Raw genomic sequence first — 24,720 nt, 5'->3', positions numbered from 1 at the left:
ATCGGTATACAACGCAATAAGCTACTAAATCAGAACAATCATCTACATATCTGTTTTAAAAGAAATGAAAAATTGAAATAATTTTTGTTTGTCAATGAATAAGCAACGGGTTGTAGAATGCTTTAAGAGAATTACATGAAAAGTCTAAGTAGAATCGTGTCGGATGCCGGCAAAAAAAATCCAAACGAGAAACGTATGTAAGTCATCCAAGTCAAGAAGCTTCGAAACTTTAGAAAAATCAACCAAACTTATTTCTGTAGTAGCAAGTGTGAGTAAGGGTAATAGTTATATAAAGTAGGAGGAGGGGGTGATTCAGGTGACACTGCTTGCGGGGGAGGAGGATNGGGGGGGGGGGGGGGGGGGGGGGGGGGGGGGGGGGGGGTCGAAGTACGAGTTAGAAAAGCTTACAAGACGATGGTTCAGTATAAGTAGTATAAAAGGGTAGGATGGGGGGAGCAGGTCGAAGAAAGAGAGTAAGAGAGAGAGAGAGAGAAAGAGAGAGGAGGGGAGGGGGGGATCTGTCAGAGCTGCAATAGGGTAGGTAGCGAGAAGAGATCAGTAAAGTAGCGAGCACTAGTCATAGTTAGAATGTCGAACGCCACGTGTGTGAGTGGGTGTCGGTGTGTGGACGGTCTTTTAACAGGTCCCCCCCATCCCCCCGTTGGCGCAGAGAAAAGTAGGAGAGAGTCAATCGAATCCGGCGCGAGTACGAGGCAAAGAAGAGCGTAGCAACAGTCTCACTTTCGCACACGCATACGCATACATAGAGAGAGAGAGAGAGAGGAAAGTTGGGCACACACTCACCTAAGGTGTGATATGTTTCTGCGATCGCAGGGCCTGAAGAAGTAGAAGAAGAAGCAGAAGAAGAAGCTGCAGCCGTCGTACGGATGGGGCGTCCGATCGCAGAGCTTGGCCAAAAGTCGCGTTGGCGGAAGAGCAGAGTAGAGATAGCCTACGTACGGGTAGTTCGGTCGTATATAGTAACATGTAACGACGACTGTCAGACGATTCGGCGGCGGCGAGGAGATAGAGAGAGAGAGAGAGAGACGAGCGCGTCGCGGGTAGACAACTTGGCGCGCTGCCGCGTGCAACGCGAATGTAGCTAAGCCAGCCGGGCGCAAGCAAGCAAACTCCACTACTATACTCGTAGCAGAAGTAGCAGCAGCAGCAGAAGCAGCAGCAGAAGCAGAAGCAGCAGCAGAGGCAGTAGAGAAAACTCCCCTCCCGCGCGTTGCGAAAGCGCGCGAGACTAAACAGCGCAACGCAACACAAAGCAGTAGGTAGCAGCAGCAGCAGCAGCAGCAGCAGCAGAGTAGTAGCCTGCTGCTGCTGCTGCTTTTATGCGCTACTTCGGGGTGGGGGTAAAACGCAAAGCTAAAGCACAGCAACGAGCGAGACAGAGCGAGACCCCCAGGTGTTGGGGCGGAGTACTCTCTGCAGCGCTATAGCCTCGCGCGCTGCCTGTATATAAATGCTGCTGCTGTGTTGTGCCGGAGAGATGATGCGCGCGCGCTGCCGCTGCTATGCTGTGCTTGTTGTTCGGAGAGATGCCGTGCTTGCGCCCGCGGAAGGGGTTGGAATCGCCTCTGTACTCTCTCTCTCTCTCTCTTTCTCTCTTGACCCCCCACCAGCGCAACTCCAAAGCTCGCTCGCTCGCTCGCTTACTAGTGCTCCGCAAGCACACACGTACCTACATAAACGAGAGTCGCGCAACTGCCGACCAAGCCGATGCACGATAACACGTAGCTCTCGCCGACGTGTGGGTGGATGTGCACAGCCAGTTTATGTTATATATATCGCGCGACATCCAACCAGCAAAGAGGGGAGAACGGCCTTGCGCAGGAGGTGAGCACTGCCGCTGCCACTGCTGCTGCTGCTGCTGCTTCTGCTACTGCTGCCTATTTGCAGCTATATATCTCTGGTATAGCTTGTACTACTGCTGCCTAGCTGACTCTCCTCGTAGCTGTATGCACCTCGATGCCATAGTAGCCCCCGACCGATTTCGTGTCAGCCTAACTGCTCGCTTGTCCACTGTTCTGTCTCTCGCATCCGGACTCTGGACCCACGTGTGCGATGTCGAGGCTTTCGGCGGCATATAGGACCCGCACATTGGCTGAGCCAACTTGGACTTGTTCCACTGAAAATTGACCAGCGCACAAAATTCACCGGACTTTGACATTGTCTGTTTGCCTGTTCATTCATATTATGCTTTACGCGTTAACAGGGACGAATTAGTTGATATTTGATCGAATCTAAACAGTCGAGCTTCGATCGTTAAGAGCTTGCGACCAAAATAGGTCGTTTCGAGGCCAGTACTGGCAAGATCATTCCTCCATGTGGCCATATGTGTATTTTTCACTTGCACTCGTCTGTCCCTTCGTACGTGCACGCATGGGTCATCGACCGCAACTTGCAGCGAGTCTGCTCACCCGATTCCCTACTTTTTTTAGCCATCCATCAAAAAAGTGCCAAGCCGAGATCGCTCGATCACGCGAGCTACGTATTCTCGTCCTTCTCGTTGCCCGAGCTTGGCAATCGGATGATTTTTAGCATGGACGAACGATGACCTAAAGAACACGAGGGAACGTAGTTGGGTTCTTGAATCTCTTGGTAACTCGATCGCTCGGCTCGTTGGAGAAGTTCGCGGCGTTCGCTACGCTCAGTTGGCGAAGAAAAAAACGCTGCACGAGGAGATTTCACTTTTTCTATCTCTCAATGAGTCACGAGCGAGCGGGATATTCATGGTCAAAGTCCAAATTCTACATGTCTATGTGTGCGATGTAAGGGTGGATTTGAACTTAGAAAGCTGCATTATACAACGAGCTAAGGTCGAAGACGATATTTTTTCATTGGCGTTAGCTGGCTGCGAAACAGAAATGGTGGTATAGCTCTGGATTTTGTGGCGCAGCGCGTTCGAATCGCTGCGTCTCGCGATCGAGCCGGGATGACGTGCCTCTAAACTCGCGCTGGGAGAAGCAAAATGGCTGCTGCTGGTATACAGCGGCACATAGTTCGCAGGCACAGAGAGCATCGATAATGTCAGAGAGCCAGTCTGAGCAATCTCTCGGCTCGCTGTGTAGTGGTGTTGAGCGCGCAGGAGGTCTAGGCACACATAGACACAGGCGCAGTTGTATGCCAGTTGCCACCATTATCTTTCCATCTCCAGGCAGCAGCAGCAGCAGCAGCGGCGGCATCATCGCGGATGCAACGCGGAGAACCAACGAGCGAGAGAGTACCGCAATACAGGAGGCATCCGCACATAAGCAGCAAAGAGGAGCACAAGTTCGGAGGGTTGGACGGGGCGCGCTTTATGGGCTGGGCACTATTGGCGGGGGAGTACTAGTCGAGCGCGCACAACACGCCCTCCTCTCTGCTCTAGAGCGGAGAGACTCGCTGCGGAGTGCTGAGAGAGAGAGGAGGCGAGGAGGACGCCGGAGCCGCCGCCGCCGTCGCCACCAACGTCGTCTTATAGCCCTGTATATCCTTACGCCCTGTACGTGCCACGAAGCCATGCAGGGGAGGGAGACTACACTAGCTGTGCTGCACACGCAGCTGCTGCTGCTTCTTTTTCTTTGGCTGTCGTGTACAGCTTCAACGACTGTTGCAGTGCAGCCGCAGCCTGAGCCAACATATAGGGGTGGTAGCGTGCCAGCTATACGTCTTTCTCCTTTTGCGCGTGCAGCCTCAACGCTACTACGCTACTCCAAGATTATCGCATTCGTATGAAGAATTTTTGCCACTCGTCGTTCCCGTATAGCCGAGCTGCATATAGTTTCCAAGACGCGCGGCTGCGGGCTTGAATAATTCATTAGCGCGCGCCGCGTTAACCGAGTTCAAAGCGCCTCTGTGTGCCGCGATCACCTTTCCGCTTCAAACTTGTCCGAAGTAAAAACAACATTTGCGTTGCCACGCTGGACCGACGAGAGCCACCGCAGCTCGCTCTGTCTGATCTCTCGTTCTCGATGCTTCGGATGAGACCATTGCTATGGGCACAGAGACAACGGGTCTGCTACAAAGGCTCAAGACGAAACAAGCCTATTTTATGATATTATAATTCCTGGGATCGATATAATTTCAAGCTTTTATTTGCGAGCACGGGCTTGTTTACGTATTTACCCAAGACCATCGTTTTTTACTACTTTACAGTGCCAAAAACTTTGCTATGAATTTTTAATGACGATTCAGATAAGATATCTTGTAAATTGACTTATACAATAAGCCTACAAACTTTTGTTTTAAAATGTATTTATAGATCATCACTGATTATGGACTATATATCTCTCGAAAGATTATTATTAATTCCCTTATTTAAATAGCTAATTTTATTTGGATGATCGATGTTTTCAAAGCACGTAAAATCGAATTAATTTTGTAACTAATCAATCTCTTATTGAATAATATCGAGAAAGTATACTCACGAAGTAAAGATAATTCATCGTAATAGAAATTGTACTGTAGCTTACCTGAAATGAATAAGCGTAAAATTATTAACGATTCAAGCATCAAGTAAGATAATGAAAAATTATGACAATTGGCTTTTTAGAAAATATAATATAATGGAAGTTTACAGGAGCTTGGAGAAAAGGAGCGAGAGAAAAATTGTCGGGTATGCTCTTACTCGTTGAAAAAAGATAAAAAATTTCCGAGCCTCGAGTCTATATACTGTTCTGGGATTGTGTTCATGTATATATATAGCAAAAGACTATGCGCAGCCGTATAAGAAAAGCCAATGCTCTTTCCTCAAAAGTATAAGAAATAAAAAGCTCTGCACCTTTACATCCTTCGTAGGAGAAAGCTGCACCCGGTTCACTTTTGTACGTGCGTTTGTGTGTATGGGTGTGTGTGTGTGTTTGTGTGTGTGTGTGCTTGCGCGGGAGGGAAAAGCGTGAGATCTGTATATACTTATATATACAAGGCATTTCTGTGCACATTCTGATGAAGGGGGAGGTGGAAAAACGCGCGCATCGCAATATAGTGTACAGTGAGAGAGCGAGGGAAAAGCTACTGCCTCTGCTGGAGTTGGGGGTTATCGCACGGGGGTAGGGGGTGGCGGAGAGAGAATAAGAGAGAGAGAGAGACGAAGCTTTCCACCGTGCAAGCTCACCTAGACGAGAGCCGTGGCGGAGGCGGGCAGCATCGGCCAATAAGGACGTGGAGACAATTCCGAATGCTGCCCAATAACAAACGTCTTTTGTTGTTTAGCCCCACCATGAAGGCGAGATCTGCAACTGCGACTACTCGCCTGCTTTTATTTTTTTTTCTCGAATACCTATATATATAGGTGCTCGGCTCTCTGCCTGCCAATGCTTTTTTCTACGTCATTTAATATACGCTCGCTACCAGAGAGCACAGCTCGACCGAGCGCGATGCCTGGGAGAGTGCCCGCCGATGACTACATTATATACCGCTGTTTGCATGTTCAGCCCTTTATCGCGACCTCGCTGCTGGTTTATTCAAGTCCTTCGACTCGACCCGCTGCTTCTTACCAAAGGTCATTTCTCTCTCGCTCGCTCGGCCATTCAATTTGTATATTATAATGCTATCATTAAGCCAGCTCAGTTTTTCTTTTCTCTTTATTTTCGTTTCGAACGTAATATAAGCGATTTCACGAACGACATAGCTTTATATGCAGCTTGCGGTATTTCCACATATCGCTGCGGGGGTAAATATATAATTAGCACGCTCGACGATATCGAGTATCGATTCCGAAACACAAGCTCGGGAATTTGAGTTTTGTGATCGATTTATATCTGGGCTGCACACGCAAGCTCGTGTACACCTCGGTAGGTCCTTGGGAATTTATTTTTCCTAGTCGCGTCGATCGAATCAGCGGCGCTCCACATAGATATCGATGGTGTGACTTTTAGCAGTTGAGCCGGTACCGGTGCGCTTGTTATAATTCATTATCGGCAGCGCGGAAATGCTAAAGTCGCAATGCAGAATCCCTGGCTGGAGGGCGATGAGCACACCTGGTATTCGCCGCACGCCTACCTTCTATACATGCATAAAATGAAACTGCAGCCCAGCCTGCGCTACATTTCAGCTTTTCTTTTCGCGTGAGAATGAAAGATTCTTCTTCTTCTTCTTCTTCTTCTTCTTACTCTTCTACTTCTACGTGGAAAGTTTGCGCTTAATGTGTCGTCGTCGCAAGCAGTGGTGCGCAAAATAAAAGAGCAGCAGCGAGAGCGTAGTTAACGGCTAGGGTGGATAAATATTCATTGACGTCTTCATCAAGACTTTTATGAGACTCTGAGTAAGTGCTGGGCCGGTTCTGTGCCTTATACTCAAGCTCAGCTGTTCTTCATTCTTCGAGCGAGTGTCCTTACACCCCCTTCTCTCCCTCCTGCCTTCCCCTCTTTACTCTTTCTCTCTTTCTCTCTCTTTGGCAAGTAATTGCATTTTACATTAAAAGCATTGAAAGCCAAAGTGTGTTTTACGCGGAAAGAGTCTCTCTCGCGGTTTTATTTTAATTTCTTTTTCCCTTTTTTTTTTTTTAGTCATCAAGCGAGTAAGATAATAAGCAAATTGTATCAATAACGATGATAATTATTTATTTCGCTAGGTGCAGTAAATCGCGGTCTCAGTAAATATTTAAGCCGGTGTATCGATCACTTCTATGAAAGAGCAATTATTTTTTTGTAACGTTGAACTTAATTTTAACGCCGTCTACTGGAGTTGGGGCTATACGGGAGATATAAACAAATGATATGTGGGACAATAAAATAAAAGAAAAGTTGGAAAAGACGCAACATCTTGGCTTGAGCGAATAAAGTTTGAAAAAAGTCGAAAAAGATGCGCGTAAGTTTATGTGTATAAGCGCGTCAAAGGGTCTGATGGCAAAGGGAGCTCTGCTGCTGGTACGGGGCATGGCAAAATTGAAATTTCCACGCTCCAACAGCTCTTGTGTAGGCTCGGTGCGCGCGCGCGCGAACTCATAAAAAGTTTAAACGTTTCACTCGTTCGGAAAAGAGAGAGAGAGAGAGAGAGGAGTGCGGGTGTTTTGCAGTAGAGCTTCCTTTCCAATATAAACTGCGGGAGTCTGGCGTGACGATTGACTCGCGCGGCGGCGCGTCAAGGAAGTAGGGACGAGGACGGAGCTCTCGGCTTGTTTTGGCGCGCGCCACTAGTTGCAATAATGAGAAATCGAGATGATTCCGTTTCTCAGTCGAGACAAGCCGCCGGATAGTTTTTTTTTTCTTAATTCAGCTAGGAAAAATGCGCAGACGCAGCCCCAGCGGCCGCGTCCCTCTTTCAGCCGAACTTTTACTTTCTCCTTGGCGAAGGAAGAAGTCAGCGCAGGCACCCCCCGCAGCGAGAAATTAGGGGCTTACTCTCGAGAGCTGGATCATTGAGCGGGCTATATAGGCAGGCGTGTGGCTGCGCTACACATACGCACTGATCCGCTGATATTTTGGCTCTCTCTCTCGCTCTATCTGTATATAGCTGTATCTGTAGAGACGTCTTCTTAGGGCCTCGCACGCTCAAAGAAAAGATTGCGACGAGTAAGAAGCGGACAAGAGGGTGCTTTGCTCTCCCGATGCAATACTCGACGACTTTACTTCGCGCTATCTTTGAGCCTCCGCCTCATTTGAATATATCGTGTTTATTTTTACTTTTTGGCGGCGAAAAAAAAAACGGTAGAGAGTTTCTGGTGGCGAATTAATTGCCGCCGCTCGAAATCGCGCCTATATTATATACAACGCAGAGCAGCAGCAATCCGCAGGATGACGCCGCGCGTTCCGAGGTGGCTAATAATAAACCTGTTGCGTGTGCCTCGGCGCTTATTACTGCCGGTTATACTGCAGTACACATAATATGTCGTGTATACACGTATACACGCCAGCAGCAAAAGCAGCAGAGAGTGAGCATACCGTTCGGATAATATGCGCGTCCGCAGTCCGCATAAACTTTAATTGACTTTATATCGAGATTTCGTAGCCTAGACCGGCGATTAAGTATTCATTTTCGCGAGCTAACTGAATCGTTGCTTGTATATCTTATCGTTGCTCGACCTAATCCGAGCTGCTATAGAGTCTGCCTCGCGACAAATCGAAACGTCACTTTGTATACTCGCCCACACATTGCGCTTATCGCGACCAAGTAATTTCAACGTAATCGTCAACTTTTCGCTATTAATTGGTAAACAAGCCAAACAAACGTTGGACTATATAAATTACAATTAAAGTCGCACGTGCGCACTCACAATGGAATCTTCCATAAATATAATAGATATAAATTCTGCAAATTTGGCCCCTTTCGAAAAAGCTCGAATATATATCTACTCTCTACACTCGTGTACGAATACATTCTCACCCTCGCTCTTTCTGGAGTGTATATTTAATCTAGAGAGGCGAGGCTGCTTTAGCTGACTGAGGCGTGTTTGTCGATATGCTAATGTAATAATTATATTAGCCCGCAAGTAGAGTTTCGGAGCGAGCGACAATAAGAAATTCGTACCGATAGCTAAAAATCCGCTCGATCCTAAACGCACCGATATCCTTGGTGCGCTCCGAGGGTTGCGCTGAACATCATTAGCATATACATAATCGGCGCGAAAGTCTGATAGTTGCGTGCACAATGATACGGAAGCGCCATCTTTTTTATCTATTCTCGCTGACATGAATGTCAATCGCTCGCATTTACACGTTTATCCGTGTGTGTGAAATATTTATTTTCGAATCGGCGAATTGTTTCATCGGAAAGCGAACAATGGCCGGGGAGAATATCTGCAGGCTGCGGACGTCGAGAGTCAACGTACGCGCTTGTAAGTAATCTCGCTTCCGACACGTTTCTCTGTTACATATACCTATATATTCCGGGGCGCCGCGGCAGAAACTCGTGAGCTGCGAGAGCGAACTCGTGTGTGTGGGATGTTTCATTCGACATTGTCAGCAAGCTCGGGCCAACGGCGAATTATCATGGCTGCGGTACGGTCAGGCAAAGCCGCAGCCAAGCAGAAGACGCTAAAAGGCCAAATTTGACTTTTGCCGCGCGCGCGCGCCCAAGCCCGAGCCCGAGCCCAACGCAGAGGGAGCAGGAGATTTTCTATCCTCTTTCGCTTGAATTATTTTGCTTCGCTAAAAATTAAACCTTTTATTTTATTTGCTTCGACGAGTTTGCCCAAAAAAACCAACGTTTTTGCATCGCGCAGTAAGACGGCGAAATGCTAAAAATTATAGCGCGCAGTAGAGTTAGAGAAAGGGGACGCTTATTTATTATTCTATTATTGTGAAGCAAATCGACTTTCCCAGCTCGAGACGAGGAGGATTTTATAGAACAAAAAAGTCAAAGAGTTGAAAGGGAAGGAAAGTCCGTCAAGATCGTATACGTGCCGAGCTTATACAGATATTTATTTGGTACAGCGCGTATGTGTGCGGGTGTGTACGTGTGTGTGTGTGCAGCGAGAGAGTAAAACTCTCGGCGAGTATCTTGTCTGTTTACTCTAGCTAAATATTGGATAGCAGCACAAATGTAACCCAAGCAAGTTCGTTTTCGCTATACCCTTGTTTTTTTTGTTTGATTTTCTTTATATACGCAGGATGATGTGCGTGGATGACGGCGGCTGCTGGCGATGATGATGAGTCGAGGAGCTCGGGAAGAGAAGGAGAATTTCCGCAGGCAAATTACGATTATTACACGATTCAAAAGCTCTTGGCGCAAAATAATTAATACTCCATCACGTTCCTCTCTACATTAGTGGAAAAAGAGAGAGTGAAGGGGGAGGGCGAAAAAATCCCGACAGCGTTCGTGTGGAATAAGAAAATTTTCCATAACTTTTGCCGCTAACTCCACTACTCGCTGCTCTCGAAACTTGCTTCTTCCATTATAACTTAAAGCTTCTCCTCGGCTGCAGGAAAAAGACAGTAATTAAGTCGCAGCAATAAGTATTGACGAGTGCCGCTGGACGCCGTTAAGCATGTCGAGCGACTGAATTAAAATACAAGTAAAAAAAAAGAAGGAAGACGCGAACAAAGAGGCTCCTTTTTATTTGGATAATTGTTCAAAGACACTCTGCGCAGTTGCAGCTCGACTGATATTTTAAGAAATTACGAGGGAAAAAGCGACGCGCAGACCGCAAAAAAACGATAAAGGCTCGAGGGAGCTTCGCTCGGAGGTACCTAAACAAAAATATCTCGGTGTATAAGAAGCGTCTATTGGGCCATTACGTAGAGCTGCACGGACTGACCGTTGCTGCGTCAGCAAAGTACGTATAAGGGGGAACGATTCCTTTTCTCTGCTGCTGCTGCTGCTGTTACTGCTGCTATCGTGTCTCTCTTTCTCTGCTGTGCTTTCCTTGCTCGCAACACTTTTTGCGGCGAGCTTTGCTGATTTTGTTAGTCTTTCTCTCTACATGTGCTACAGCTTCTCTATGCGTCTCTCTACATAAATGCGCGTGTACGAAAATTGCCCGACCGATGCTTTTCCATCGATTTCTCATATTTTTCCAACGGATCGAGATACAGGCGCATTTAATTTTGCGAGTAAAGATTTTTGCTCGGGCTATGTGTCTTCTTCTTCGCTCTCGGTGCACCGAAACTTTTTTTATCAAAACTTAAAAATTTGCCGCAAAAGAATACGAGTAAAGTTGGAATATTACAAGCAGCTATATACGAGGAACGAAATTTATGCCACTGTTATGCATCGACAAAAGGAAAGAAATCGACGAGTTTAAAGTGCCTTAAAACATGCAATTGCATCATAGCTAGCCCCTGTATAGAACTCGTGGCCCGTAGTTGGCGTCTTTTTTTATTGACATATCGGCGCTCGCATGCAAAGTAGCTTCTTCGCAACGCAGCGAGCTCTGGCTCTCTATCGCCGCTTCGAGGCACCTCTCCGTTGCCGCCTCCTTCGAGTCATTAGCTTTTGGAGAAAAAAAAATATGTGTAACGTTGCGAAGGAAAAATCGAGCCGCAGCTCGTGCAGGGCCCAAGAGACATTATACTCGCTGATATTCGCACACGAATAAAGTTAAATATTTACTCTGCGCTCGATTGTTTCGCTCGGCGCATAATATCAACGTCGTTACAGCTGCCGATATACATATATAAGTACAAAAAGCGTTTACATTTACTTTTGAATATTGCTCTCCTATATACGCACACGCACACACATATGCGTATTTGTAAATATAAACTATCTGTAAACAAGGTAAAAGCGTCAAAGAAGCTAGACGAAAGTCGCGCAATTATTGATGACGAGCTGCAAGCCAGAGGAGGGAAAGAGCCCCGGCACGCGCGAATGCACCCTCGGGCGGCATTGTACATCCACAGGCTGCAGCTTATTTTCCAGTTTTTCTAGAGCTGTGTGTCTTTGCGCGCGCGCGACGAGACAAGCAAAGCTGGTACTTGCGCGTCTCTCTCTCTCTCTCTCTCTCGCTTTTTTTTCACTCTTGGCCGAGGTAAAAAAAAAAGCATCAACAAGTACACCGGCCTTTGTTTTTGTTGTTTATACTTAGTAAACGTTGTCTAGACGGGCTACATGAATGATGTAAATAAATAAATAATTTATTTAGATGTTGTTTTGGTGACGAGTCGCATCTCTCAAGCATCTCTCTTTCTCCGTTGAAAGCGACGTTTCGTTCGCACGAGGTGGTATAAAAAATACAGCCACCGTAAATTGCGCGAGCTCGGGTCAGCAGTGGCAGTCGAGGTCGTTTCGATAAGACGTTTACGTTTATATATACGCGGCTCTTTGGCTCACTCGTTGTCGGAGCTACTGGTTCCAGTGCAGGGGATCGATTTTCTCGCAATACAAGGCGATTGCGGGCGATCAGCCGGCGAGGGGTAGGGGGTGCGCGAGAGTCTTCCATTAATCAATCTCGTCGTTTGCACAGAAAGATAGGCGCGCATTTCGGGATGAGACGCGCGCTCGACGCGATCGAGGCTTGATTACGGACACGCAGAAACATCTTCGACGAGTGCGCCGCGCGACGAGCAAAAGGGATGTATAAAAGCTCGTAATAATACGGCAGTGTACGCGCGCTTGTGCTCTCATTAACCCTCTCACTCGCAGCCATTAAGTCTGCTCTCGGGAGCGCCGGTATATAAGAAATCGAGACTCGTACGTACGCATATACAGCACGACGTCGTTGTCGTTTCACGGCACTGCAGTATGTTACTAAACGTAGCTTTCCAAAGCAGCAGTAGCAGCAGTAGCAGCCGTGTGTGCTATTATCCCCTTAAGATTTCCATGCGTCTCCTTCGTCGCAATTTAATACGCCAACCAATTACATGTACGAAATCTTGTTAGTGTCTGCGTGGCGCGGGCTATATACGCGCGCCGCGTTTATATGTTCTCGACTATATGCTATACATATCTTAGGTGTGTGACTGCGTATGGGTATGCGTATATACGAGACCCGAGGCGCAGCTCTTTCTCTCTCTCTCTTACTGTGTGTGCCTTAGAATCGAGACTTGCGAGGAAACTTGCGCGATTATACGATATAGCAAAGAGAGCTACGACATTACAAACTATAAAAGCCCCAATATTCTTAGTTATTCGCTAGAGACAGCTAGACGACAGCGAGAAACAGGCGCAACTCGATGAATTATGGAGCATTATTAGTTGCGCGCAGCCGACATCTTTTCACTTTTCTATTGGCAACGTATAGTAGTAGGCAGCCGCGGAAATTTGCCTCGGCCGCATTGTGTGTTGTACGCCGAGCTGTTTGTATCGCCGAGGCAAGCCAACGCGGCTTCGTGCTTCAATTGCCGCGGGCGCGCGAGCGCCTTGTTTAACCAAGCCTTTTAATTAGTAACGTTTAAAAATTTAAACGCCGCGGCGCGCAAGCTCCCGATCCGCCTCGGCGCTCGACCTAAGCCTAGACCTAAGACGTGTATATTATAGCGTTCGGCTGAATCAACGACGTACGAGCGAGCGACTATCGGCGCGAACCGTAGACATCGATAATCGACGCGAGCGCGATACCTCCGCGCTCCGGCTCCTCTTTTTCTTTTTCAAAGAACACGGAGCGCGCCTGTACAGAACACGGCGGAGCATTAAATATTTACGCCGGCAAGCGAGCGAGCAAAAATATTTATATTTTCTCGCTTTTCAACCGCTGCACAAAAGAATACTTGATGCGCCATATTTACAGGAGAGTTCGTTAGAAAAGAAGTGCGGAGAAGAGAAAAATGAAAAGTGCTCGAGGGTGAGAAACCGATGACTGCTGTGTGTGTGTGTGTGTGTGTGTGTATGTGTGTACGCAAGGCGTGCGTGCGCGGCTAGCTCCCTTCACCCTCCTCCGCGGCTCGCGGCCCCCCTTCCTAGTGTGTCACTCCGTATACGCGTCTTACGCAAGCGTCTTTTTTCTAATTAAAATCGAAAAAGTTTATCGGTGCGAGCTTGTTTAAATATTTCATCCGCTCTGAGTCTCGGGCCAGAGAAAATTGTCCCCGCACGACGAGGACGGACGGACGTACGCCGAATGCCTTCGCAGCGACGAGAAAAAAAAGAAAGAAAGAAGCTGTCGGGAAACGTCAAAGGCGTTACTCGTCACCGGCTGCGTGCCGAATTTCATTCTCCGACAGCGAGAGAGACGAATATCTTTGGTGCAATATCGGATTTACTCAAGCTTTAAGTCACGGAAAACTTGGCCCCTAAATAAAAAGGGTTGTCACCTTCTTCGCGCGCTCGAGACTTTCGCTCTCGCTCCTCTTTTTTCCTCCTGACTCTGCGCGATCTCTTCCATCTTTTCGCATTACTCTTGTGCCTGTCACGTTGTGTTTTTCTTTTTTCTTTCTGCTTCGTTTTTTTTTTTTTTTCGTTATCTCGGCTGATAAGGGCACGTAACTTATTCGCGCTCTCTGCAGCTGCGAGGCAAGTTTATTAATTTGTCGAACAGTTGAAACGATGCGCTCGAGATTTTTAAGGCAATTCGAAGGGGTTGCTGCGCAGCAAACAATCGCGCGGAGTCGTGGCTTCTATTGAAAAATAGACGGAACTTTTGGGCGGATCGATGACACCCTTGAGGACCGTAAAAAAAGCTAAAGCACAGGCTGGGCCGCTTGCATATCGTCGTCTGGTTGGTATCCGCTGCAGAAACGAGGCAGCGCGCAGAGAGTCGAAGAGCCTGCGAGCTGCAGCCTTTTCTTTTTTGTCCAGCTTGCTCGCACTCGCGCGCGCGCTCGAAAAACTTTGCGCGACGGGGACATTATTAAATATGATTACCCAGCGGTGCTTTTACCGCGGCTGAAAGTAAAAAGTTGTGCTCTCGCGCCTATAGATGTGGCGGTAAAATATATAAAGGAGCCACACTACTAGCAGCGGTAGAAGCAGCAGCAGCACCAGCGGTGGCGGCTCTTTCACTCGAACTTTGATGCGATTAAGATGGAACGAATTAATCTTCGTCGCGGCGTACAGTTGGCGAATTTTTCAAAAGCTGTATATAGGAGCCGAGAGTAACGCACCCTTTTTTTTCGTTAATTAGGACAGAAAGCCAAGACGGTGACGACGACTTTCGCCCTTTTTCTCCCCCTTTTTTCGAGAGAGACGAAGCGAAGACAATCAGGACGGTGGAAAATTTGCGTTCCAATGGAAATCTCGACAGGGCGTATTTATTGGACCCGGCGGTACAGCGCGCGGATCGCTGCAGTGATTAAAGCTCCGGAGTCTGGCGTAGCGTAAGCGGCTATTTTTATTTTAGCCATGTATCGCACGTGCAGTCGCCGCAAGAGAGCGACGTGCGCGATCGAGCCGTAGAATAGACAATTAATCATTGCGGCGCGCGTCGTAAAATCGAAGCTCCACGAGTTTCTTACAAGAATCCGTTTCGCGGAGTTGAAAAGGGACGACGGCGGTGGTGGCGGCGATGCGGTTGTATAATGGCCTCGCGCCTGCCCCGACAACGGCTGGCTCAGCAAAAGTCGCCTCGGTCAGCTCTCGCCGGTGCCCTTTTCAATTCCCCATTGTACGCCGCGCGCGCGCGACAAGCAGTTATAAGCGACTTAATTGCAGCCCAACTATAAGGTGCTGATGCTCACACGTACGCCAGAAATTGTTACTAATGTCCGCTTTTCTCTTCGTTCGTTGCAGCGGTCGACCCTCGCTCCGTACTCTCGCTCTATAATCGTGCGCACTTGTGAAAAATTGCGATATACTCGCACGAGGCGTCGTCGAGTACACTTGCCCGATCAAAATATACAGTTACGAATCCACGTGGAGCTCAGCGCGTTTATATACGTGTATATACAGAGGCGCGAGGCAGTGCTTGGGTGCAAATGTGCTGATTCAAGCTGCGCATCACATGTATTTAGCAATAAAGTTCCGATTTATCTCTTTACTGCTCTTTACTGTGCCGCTGCAGAGAGAAGAGAGCCTGATTTCGCTCGGGCGTGAAGGCAAACCGCAAAAGTTTCTTCTTTTTTTTCTTCTTAGCGTGTAACACGAGCGATATCCATCAAAGACCGGTCAGATGCGCAGGTCGTTGAGCAGGCTGCATGTGGCGAATATCGACAATTGGATTATCGCCTCGCTTTTTTTCCGACCCAGGCGTAATTTGTACATATCCAAGACACAAAAGGCCGCCCAAGGAGATATGGTAATATCTCTCGGCTGCTGCGACCCTCGCGTTGGCCGAACTACGAGCGGGGGGTCGATACGTAGGCACGTACGGTCAGCACCATCCGAGTCGACCATGGTAAAAAAGACGACGAATTTCTGCATCGAATGGCCGCGCTGATAATGGCAAAGGAGCTCGGCAATAATATATCGAGGCGCTATCGTTCATCCGCGTATAGCTGCGATTCTCGCTTCGTGCGCAGCAGCACCGGAATTTCCATATCAAACAACAACGCGCGGCTGTGTATTTAAAATACACATTTCGTTGCTCGAGCCAAGCGAAGCGAAAGAAAACCTCGTCTTGGCGTATATTTACCCGAACGCGACTCGCTGACGAGCGACTATAAGTATACCGACGACGGCAAAAAACCTCTATATATGGAATATTTAACGTTCAGTCGAGCTACAAAAGCAATTATATATCGAGGCGCGCAGCCGAAGCGGTAGCTATTGTTTGCAACGAGTGTGCCCTTCCCGATATGACGGATCGGCAGAAAGGAGCCAATAAATACGCTCGATTTATCCAAATTCCAATTTTGTGTACCGACCATTTTTTTGCTCTCTCTCTCTCTCTCTCTCTCTCTCTTTTCCACCTCGTCCTTCTCCTTTTCTCCCTCTGCTCGCGACAAAGCCAAGGAAAAAAATTTAGCAACCGCTTGAATAAGAAATCAGTAGCAGCAGCAGCAGCCGAGCTGCGCTTCGAAATCTAATTAGACACATGCTCCGAGAGTACGTGTAATCCCTAACAAATGAAGAAAGAAATATTCATTCTGCACTAGCAATGTGATACTACAAGTCGCATTCAAATGGGACTGAGCTGGCGTCAAAAAAAAAGGAAAAAAAAAACTAATGAAAGCCAATAAGCTACGTGCCCGAGCGAAATTTTTTTTCCGCGCCTTGCTCAAAGCTCTGAAAGGAACAGATGGCTGATCAGATACTAGAAATTAAGGTCTCGAGCCAGTGTAAGAAATGTGTATTAATTTTTCAAGTTTTTTAATTAGCGAATGTCTCTCTATCCCTTGCTCCCGGAACCGAGTAGGAGCATTTTTATTAAGAGACCTGCAGCCGGTCGCGTGTCCTGCTTTTCGCTACACTTTTTTCTTTTTCTCTTCCTTAGCTCCGTTCCTTTTTTTTTTCTTGTGAAAAGTAGTTTTCTCTCCTGATGAAGTACTCCAAGCCTCCTCTCTATAGCAATTTCTTTTTCTCTCGCTCTCTTGCAAGACTTTGTCGGAGAAAAAATTGTTTCCTTCTTATCTTTTTCATTTCGATCGTTGCTCCTATATATAATACTTACTTACATACGAAAATAAGGAGGTCAAGAAAGCTCCGCGCACTTGTTCGCGGACAAAAGCCACGAGAAGAAGAAGAAGAAGACGAAGAAGAAGAAGAAGTAGAAGAGGCGTCGAAAGCGTCAACCTGTTTACGCCCTCCAAAGCAATTAGCCAAGTCTCGAGAGCACTAAACTGTTTTCAGTGCGCCTCGTTGTCTTTCGACAATAGACACAGCAGCGTCATAATGTCAGGAACGCTTAAGTGCAGCAGCAGCAGCAGCAGCAAGAACAGCTCGAACGCGCGACCACAAAGGAATATAATAATTCGACGCTGGGCTTTTCTTTCCCAACCCAGCCCAAAGTATATAGGAAAATTGTTGGTTTCTGCCTCGTATAATGCGACGACAATGGCCAAAGGTAATGAGCCGCAGCTACGCTACATTGGCCTATTGCATCGTTTACGACCCTTCGTGCGTAACACCTCGTCATTTGATGACGACATTTTTTGACAATTTTTTTTTTAATAATAACCAGCAGGCGATAATTAATTTATCGATTCGTAGCTGCCGCGATACGCAAACTTTTATAAATGATCGAGCCGCGAGTCGGAGGCTGTACACGAGCTGAGAAATAATCTCGGCTACGAAGCTTAAGCAGCGGTGCAAAAAAGCCAAGCAACCCCCTTGGCATTAAAGAGCACTTGTGCCTGTGTATGGGTGCGCGGGGGGCTGTAGGTGTGGGTGGCTGCACACGCAGGCGGCTTGAAAAATAAAAGATTTTTGACCGAGCGCGCGCGTGGGAGAGAGAGAGAGAGACGCTCTCGCGCACGATGATAGATAGCCTCAGCCTTTCTCCTTTTCAGGGCGATCGCTCGACCGGAAGTAAAATGAATTTAAGATGCCCTGCACCCCCTCAGACCCCGCTTCTTTCTTGGCGCGCTCACGCTATATGGCCGGAAAAACTTTTCCTAATTTAGCACAATAATGGATAGCGTCGTTTTCCTGTCTTCCTTTTTTTGCGCGCCCGCGGAACCTCCTTCCTCGCTTTCTTTCCTGCGAGTGAGCCGAGAGCGAGCGAAAGAAGGCGTAAAGGGGGTTTCGAGAGAGAGAGAGAGATTTTGCGGCACTGCGCGGCCAAGGCAGGCATATCAAGTTATTGAGTTAATTTTACATGAATAAGCATTGCTCATTATATGCCTACGGAACAAAAAAGGATCGCGTGCGGTTGAAAAGGATTTTTCTTTCGAGTTTACTTCTTTTTTTTTTTTGCAAAACTTCTTGTTGGCATTGCGTCGGAGCGAGTTTCGTATAATAATAGCATTAAAGTCCGAGTGCTGCAGGCGCGTGCGCAGGCTATTTAAATATTAAACAAAAAAAAAAGGCAGGATGATATCGCTGAGTCGGCGAAACGTCGTTTATTTTGCGCTGAAAGTAGCATCGCGTCAATATGGCAATTGAATATTCTCATGCGTCAAGTTCTCGGCGGCGCGTCGGGCTGATTAGGCACGTTCGCGCGTGTATACATGTGTGCGCGCGAGAGACTGCGCGGGCGTACATAACGGATGTTTATGAATATCGCGAGATTCAAGAATCATGGGAACTGCCGCGCTACAGAGTCGTTTTCGTATTTTGACTTCTTCTACTTGTTTTTTCTTTTTTGCAGACACGAAACAGGTAGCACATATGAAAGCGTTAGTGCGACGGAATATACAGCAGATACATGCACGTATAACGGGGAAAATCATGCGAAACGAGATTCCCGGCAAAAGTGCTTATGGCGCCTCTCTGCGCGACAATCCCGTGAGAGTCTTCATCGGTGCAATCGTCCGCGGGGTTTTGTTACACACACAGGCGCGCATACACACAATCGCGTCAAGTTGCACCCTGCGATTCTGGCAAAAAAATAAAAATAAAATTCGCGCTCGAGATTACGTTTTTTCGCTTCCCTTCCGCGGATCTCTACGAAAGAGTCGGGAATTATTATTTCGCGCGAAAGTCGAGAGATAGAGAAAAAATATATATTCTTTATTTCCGCTGTAATTGTTTTCATTTCAATGCTTAATTCAGGCGAATTTTCCTCATGTTTATAAAAAAAAGTAAAGAAAAACGTTCCATTCGAGCGGATAGAGAAGTTTCTTTGGCCAAGCCTCGGCATTATGATATTATCAAGAATAACACACATGTTAATATTCGTGCAGCGAGAGAGAGAGACGCTCTCGAAAGAAATTACGTAAAAATTCAAAGTTTATTGTACCTCTGCCGCATACACTCGTCTTTCTTTATCATTACTATAATAATTATAACACAGAGGTGGGCGCTTGCGCCTCGGGGAAAAAGGTAGAGTCTTGAAAATCGCGTAATACTGAAGGTCGGGATTATAAAAAGCAAGCAGGTATAATGGTATTATTTCTCTTTTTGCGCGAGTACATATTATAGGCATGTAGGCAGATACATATAAGTGTGTAGGGGCATATGTGAGGCCAGTCAATGGGTCTGCGCGTCTCCCCGCGTGCAGCATGCGTGTAGCACAGTCGAAAAGAAAAGCAAAAAAGAAAGGGATGAAACAAGTAGCCACGGACGAGGGTGCTCTCTTCCTTCCTCTTTTTTCCTACGTCATTTTTATTCTCTCGGTTATGATTTGCACAAGCCAGCTGTATCAGGTGTCACGGCATATTCGCATATACATGTAGCGAGTTATCGCGAGGCTCGCTTGGCTTTTCTTCTTACTCTCTCTCCTTATAGATGTGGATATTTTTAAAAAGTTTGCGATCAACTTGGGACGACGATACGCGTACATAAAAGCGTAAATACACGTGTGTAAACTGAAAGAGAGAGAGAGAGAGAGAGAGAGAGAGAGAGAGAGAGAGAGAGAGAGAAAGAGAGATGGCTTTAGAGAATCCGAAGCTGCCTCGTCGGACACGCGTTAATAAATGTTGGGCAGACTTAAGCAGGCCTGGCCTCTTTCTCTCTCAGGCCAGCCCGGCCGCTTGTAAAAATATTACGCATTCGCGCACTGCGGCGTAAATACATATAACGAGAGAAGCCTCGCTCTATACTTCCCCTTTGTATATACATAGAGCAGCTAAAGCAGCAGATGGCGAAAAGAGGAGCATCGCAATACACGTGCGGCTCACTCTCTCTACTGTATTTATTTTCGAGCAAACAAACACTTTAATGATGAGATCACGGCTAGCTAACTGCTGCGAATCATTTTCGCCCGCCAACTACAAGTATAGCAGAAGCACGTGAGCTTTTTCCAGGTTTTCGCTTTTCGTGCGAGATATTTCGGCCGCTTTTCCGATTTATTCAACGTACGACTCGGCATGCAGATCTACGGGATCAAACGCTGCGACAAAGTACGGCCCAAAATTCTCGGCTACCCTTGTTTTCTCGCTTGGTTATAGTACGTAAAGTATAGGCCAGTGGCATAAAAGCCGGGCCATGTAGGCACGTTTTATTTTAACGTCGAGCCGGTCGCATTATTTGCACACTCGCTTAGTGAATATGCCATCGTGTTGTTAAAGCGAACTGGCGCACTCGCTCAGGCTCCGACGAAGAAAAGTACGCTAATGCGCCGCGCGCACAGCTGATGTTATTTTTTTTGCCAACTCCTTTTTGCTCTCTCCCTCGATATAACCTTTCTTATTGGCAGCTCGAAAAAATAGCTGCGCCTGTGCGCGCGGCCTTTGGACAAACATGTTGGGTGATAAAGTGTGCGCGTGTTTTGCTACCACGGCTTGTTACTGCTTCTCTCTCTCTCTCTCTCTCTCTTTCTCTCGCTGATGTATATAATCAAGTTTTGTTGCTTCGCGCCCTGTTTTCTTTCACGCTTATATCGTGCCGTACATGCGCGCCCGTATGTTTATAGGCGCTGTTTTTGTGTACAGCCCCTCGGCGCGAAAAGTGACACGCCGACTTGATAATTTTATGACTAAAAGTTGGAAACGATGTAAAATTTGACGCAGACTATGAGGTACGAAGGAATCGACTCGCACTCGAGATCGCGCAGCCGAGACTCGAGCCGTATAATGTACGTAATACAAGTGCGCCGAGTAGTACTGTGCCTCGCAGTGTACCTCGGCTTTCTAGAATAAACACGTGGGTTGTTTTCTTTGTTCCTCCTAAACTAAACAAGCCGCGGCCCCGAATCTAAACAACCGCTCGCGGCCCAAATTCAATTTGGCCGACGTGTCGTACATTATATACGCGCTGGGTTGAATGAGTTGAGCCAAGCTCTGCCGAGGAGGAGCTGCGTGTACATGGGCTCAGGAGCCTCGAGCTGGCGATTCCTCGACAAAAAAAAAGAGAGAGAGAAAGAAAAAAAGAAAGAAGAAAAAATGCATTTGCTGCGTGCAGCGCGACGTGCAACTCGAGGATCAATATTTGAGGCTTTTTGTGCCTCGCACTTGCAGAGCCCTTTTCTTGTATTTCTTGACTCGGATAAGTTTGTTTGCCGATGCCTTGAGTACTGTGGGAACGTTTTAAAGAAATTTGTCTCGAGGAACGAGCCGCCGATCCTTTCTAATGAGAAAAATTACGAAAATCGATATGGAAAAAATGAGTAGGAAGTCGGCGCAGTAACCGAATATACTTGGGAAGCTCGACGATTTACATATATAGGTGCGGCGCGGCTCGCGAGGGTCGAGTAGCCGACAAAATACCGCAAAATAAATAGATCGAATGGTCCTGAGAAAAAAAGGAGCTCGTGTTTCGTATTAATGTCAAAGATTTAGGCGCGTTTTCGAAAATGTGTCGCAAAGTAAATTCATCAATTTGGCATAATTGCGAGGACGAAAACAATGGCTGGGCGTCATCAATTTTTCACGCTCGCAAGATTCACTGCTCGGCGCAGATTAAAACGACGAATGGAGCTTTGACCCTCCAGCGGCTAGCTATATAGCGAGTACGAGCGAAACTGTATGTATACGCGCGGCCATAAGAACTCGCCCTTGTATTTCTGCAAGACAGAGACGCAATTTCCAAAATAAACGCTTGCAAAGCCGCACACCTTCTCATCTGCTCGCTCTAGGTAAATAATCATCTCGCGCGTGCTTTTAATTAAGTTGTCTCTCGTTCTCTGTTCTCTCTCGCAAGTCCCTTTTCTGTCCAAAAAGCCTTTCTTCTTATCCCCGGCTGTCTCCCTTCCTACGGCTCTTTCTCCTCTTCTTCTCGCTCGATCGTGTGTGCGAACTGGCATGAGCCCGCAGCCGGACTGCCTAATATCGTTTGTCGAGCAAATTTGACGACACAATTTCAGCTCATTGGATAATTATTATTTTCCATTGTAATGCCTGATACGGCTCCTTGAAACTCCGTCAGATAAGAGATGAGATTTATTATAATTTGCAACGCATGCCTCGAGCGGACTTGCAGCAAATACACACACACACACATACACATCTTCTTCTTCGAATGACGTTCGGAGAATCGAGCCGGCAACATAATATTATGCACTTAGAGAGCCTACGTAAGCAGGCTACTCGTTTCTATTTTTCGGATAAATAATTTTCCATGCTTGCGCGGATATTCTATATACCTCGAAGCGCTTGTATTTTAGAATTTTCAATCGGAATCGATTTTTTGCGTGCGTTGAAAATATTTCAACTATCCTTCAAACTCGATTACACATCGCGAGCATATTATTGAAATTTTTCATCAATCTCGATCGGATTTCAATATCGATTTTCCAACAATGTTTTTCAAATGTTTAATTCTCCGTGGGCAACTTGACTGCTAAAGTTTGATATTTCGCGTCGCGAGTTTTTGCAGGTGCTCTAAATATTACAGGGTTTTCAGATTACTAGCATCTTCGGCTTCTTTGGCTCGCTTTGGCAGCTATGCGTACACGAACGAACGTGTTTTCTTATATAAAACGTATTTTTGCCCGCGCGCGCGTGCGTGCCGATTCTTTGTAGTTTAGATCATTTGCCGCGCGCGCACAGCAAAATAAAGACCTATTGTGTATATAGAGCATAAAAGCATATGTATACGCGTATATATAGATATTTATGCGCGCGAGCTACGAGATAAAAAAAAAGGCGAGAATGCGAGAGGCGAGTTTATCGTTATTATTGACTCAAAATATACAAACATGAATGACAGCATTGTGAGAATGACTAATTAAATAAACATACAATTTCGTAAGTTGCCCGAAGCTTCGAGAGTCGAGAGGTGGCGAGCCGCGAGAGCTCCGTCCCGTTAGAATCGCGAAGCCAGATAATGTATTATCGCACCGAAAAAGTGCAGAGAGAAAATTTTGGGAGCGCGACGAATTCTATATTTGGCTCTTGGAGCGTACTCGTGCACCTGAGCGGGAGCAGAATAGTAGCAACGTCAGAAGCCAGTTGTATCACATGCAGCACCTCTGGGCCGATTGCGGGGGATTAAATAATTCAGCTCGCCGCTGCCGAGCTCGTACTTATACGCGTAATCTTATCTCCGTGGCGCCGATGTACATATGTATACGTATTCCAAATAATTACGGGACAATCGCGTGTCGGTGCTTGTAAAAATCATCGATCGCGTATACGTACATACATATCGGCCGATCGACGCGCACACGTGTAAAGACGCCCGCGTGTATTTGCTCGATCAAACGTACGCGTACATAATTCTAGATCATCGAATGTCATAATACACGTGAGGTATTACGGAGGAGTTTGTGAATCACCAACTGCACGTAAGGCAATAAGGCGCAGATAAAAGGGGCAAGACTCGACTTTATCGAGTGTATCCAAGCTCCGTATAGCTGCTACCGCTGAACACGTGTATTATGTGGCCTTCCCGAGAAGAGCATTGATTTAGCAAACGCATGTAAAAAATCATTGGCAGACGAGCGAGTCCGTATATAGGCGTGCGCAGCGTCTTATGTTCCTCTATAAAGGCAAAGATCGAGTAAACAACGTATGTAGCTTACGCCCAATGGAATAGTAAAGGGATACAAGATAAGGAGAATGGCCACTGATATACATTATAATTTCCAAGTAATTAGCGAGGCATTACGATCGGATGCTTTTATGCAATGTACATAATATTTGGCACGCACACGCGTAATGGATATCTTGTATACATATAAATTGTGTATATCTGTAAACAGGAATGTGCATGACTGATAACGATTTACGAGTCTTTGACACTGTTACAGTTATATATATATTATATTTTTAACCGATAAGGCCCGCTGTAAATGGAGTTTTGTTTCAGCTTTCGGCTTTAATACTCAACGCGTATAGGCACGCGTGACGCGGCTCTACGTATTATCTGAAAGCCGACGATGATTTGTAAGCCAAGATGCACCATTGCGCTCGCCAGATTAAAATCCATATAGACGCGCGCGCGCGCCTTATTTCTCGCGCGTAGCACTTTTTTGAGAAAAATCCCGAATCGCTCGAGCAACATAAATATTTATACCTTATTTCGCGCCTAGCCTATACACATCGATAATGGTATTTTTCGCACCCCATATACGAGCCGCGGCGCCGCAGCTATACCGACTTTTTTTCCACTATATGTAGCCGTACGTATACGGTGCGCGTAAAAATGCGCGCGCACGATTTCGAATTCAATTCGAAATTCCCTGCGCCGGGGGAAACAAATGTTTTATGGACCCTTTAAAGTGCGACCGCGACGACGACGACGACGACGAGCTTTTTTCCTGCCTCGCTCGTGCCGCCAGCAGCAGCACACCTTGCGGTAATATTGCCCCGCGACACATCCTTTATTTTCGGCCCATATGACGTGATTTCGAGACACGCGCGCGCCAGCCCCGCAGTATAATGCGCGACGAGCCCACCTTTTACGACGCACTGCACAATGACCCTTTTTCACCTCGCTTTTCCCGGAGCCGAATTGAAAAATGTAGGTTTATACTATGGCTACGAATTTAAATGTCGC

At 46.8% G+C, this 24,720-nt stretch overlaps 1 protein-coding gene across 13 annotated transcripts in view; it reads right to left on the bottom strand.

Moving 5' to 3' along the window:
• The window catches only part of LOC106651589 (forkhead box protein P1-like), a 140,039-nt gene that overhangs the window by 26,753 nt on the left and 88,566 nt on the right, over positions 1-24,720 (bottom strand). The window lies entirely within an intron of this gene.

The sequence above is a fragment of the Trichogramma pretiosum genome, unplaced genomic scaffold (genome assembly GCF_000599845.2).
Source record: "Trichogramma pretiosum strain Unisexual culture from Peru unplaced genomic scaffold, Tpre_2.0 scaffold9, whole genome shotgun sequence".
Taxonomy (NCBI): Eukaryota; Metazoa; Arthropoda; class Insecta; order Hymenoptera; family Trichogrammatidae; genus Trichogramma; species Trichogramma pretiosum.
The sequence above is the reverse complement of the archived record's forward strand: the minus strand, read 5'-3'. Positions and strand labels throughout refer to the sequence as shown.